This window comes from Chrysochloris asiatica, unplaced genomic scaffold (genome assembly GCF_000296735.1).
Source record: "Chrysochloris asiatica unplaced genomic scaffold, ChrAsi1.0 scaffold00264, whole genome shotgun sequence".
NCBI lineage: Eukaryota > Metazoa > Chordata > Mammalia > Afrosoricida > Chrysochloridae > Chrysochloris > Chrysochloris asiatica.
In genome coordinates this window covers 2,043,147-2,044,174 of record NW_006408782.1, presented here as the reverse complement: position 1 = coordinate 2,044,174, position 1,028 = coordinate 2,043,147, and positions in this window count along the sequence as shown.

Below are 1,028 nucleotides of genomic sequence, written 5' to 3'. Positions count from 1 at the left end.
CCTCTCTTTGGAAAGGGCACAAATATGGATCTCTTCCAATCAGTTGGCCAAATAGTTTTCTCCCAATTTATTTGTAGAGATGAGTGAGTGCCTCCTGTTGCACCTCACTTTCTTGAAATATTTCAATTTTTATTCCATCAATTCCTGGTGCTTTGTTCTTTGCCAATTCCTTTAGTGCACCTTGGACTTCCTCCTTCAGTATCATTGGCTCTTGATCATTTGCTACCTCTTGAAACAGTCGAAAATTAACCATATCCTTTGGGTACAATGACTCTGTGTATTCCTTCCATCTTCTCTTGATGCTTTCTGCATCATTCCAATAATTTCCCCAGTGAATCTTTCAATAATGAAAGTTGAGGCTTGAATTTTTTATCAGATTCCTCATGAGCACAATTAAATGTCCAGAATACTCATACTTCACAATGTTGTCCGTACCTTGTCATGATCCATGCAATTGAAAGCCTTTGCATAGTCAATAAAACACAGGTAAACATCTTTCAGGAATTCTCTACTTTCAGCCAAGATCCATCAGACATCAGCAATGATATCCCTTGTTCCATGGCATCTTCTGAATGCTGCTTGAATCTCTGGAAGTTCTCTGTCAATGTATGATTGTAGACATTTCTGTATTACATTTACCAAAACTTTACTCACGTGAAATATCAGATAGATTGTCCGATGATTTCCGCATTCTGTTGGGCCATCTCTCTTCGGAATGGGCACAGACATGGATCTCTTCCAATCAGTTGGCCAGATAGTTGTCTTCCAAATTTCTTGGCAGAGATGAGTGAGTACCTCCTGTGCTGCCTCATTTTCTTGAAAGATTTCAATTTTTATTCCATCACTTCCTGGTGCCTTGTTCTTTGCCAATTCCTTCAATGCACCTTGGACTTCCTCCCTAAGTATCATTGGCTCTTGATCAAATGCTACCTCTTGAAATGGTTGAACATTATCCATTTCCTTTTGGTACAGTGACTCTGTATATTCCTTCCATTTTCTGCATCATTCACTAATTTGCTCAGAGAATC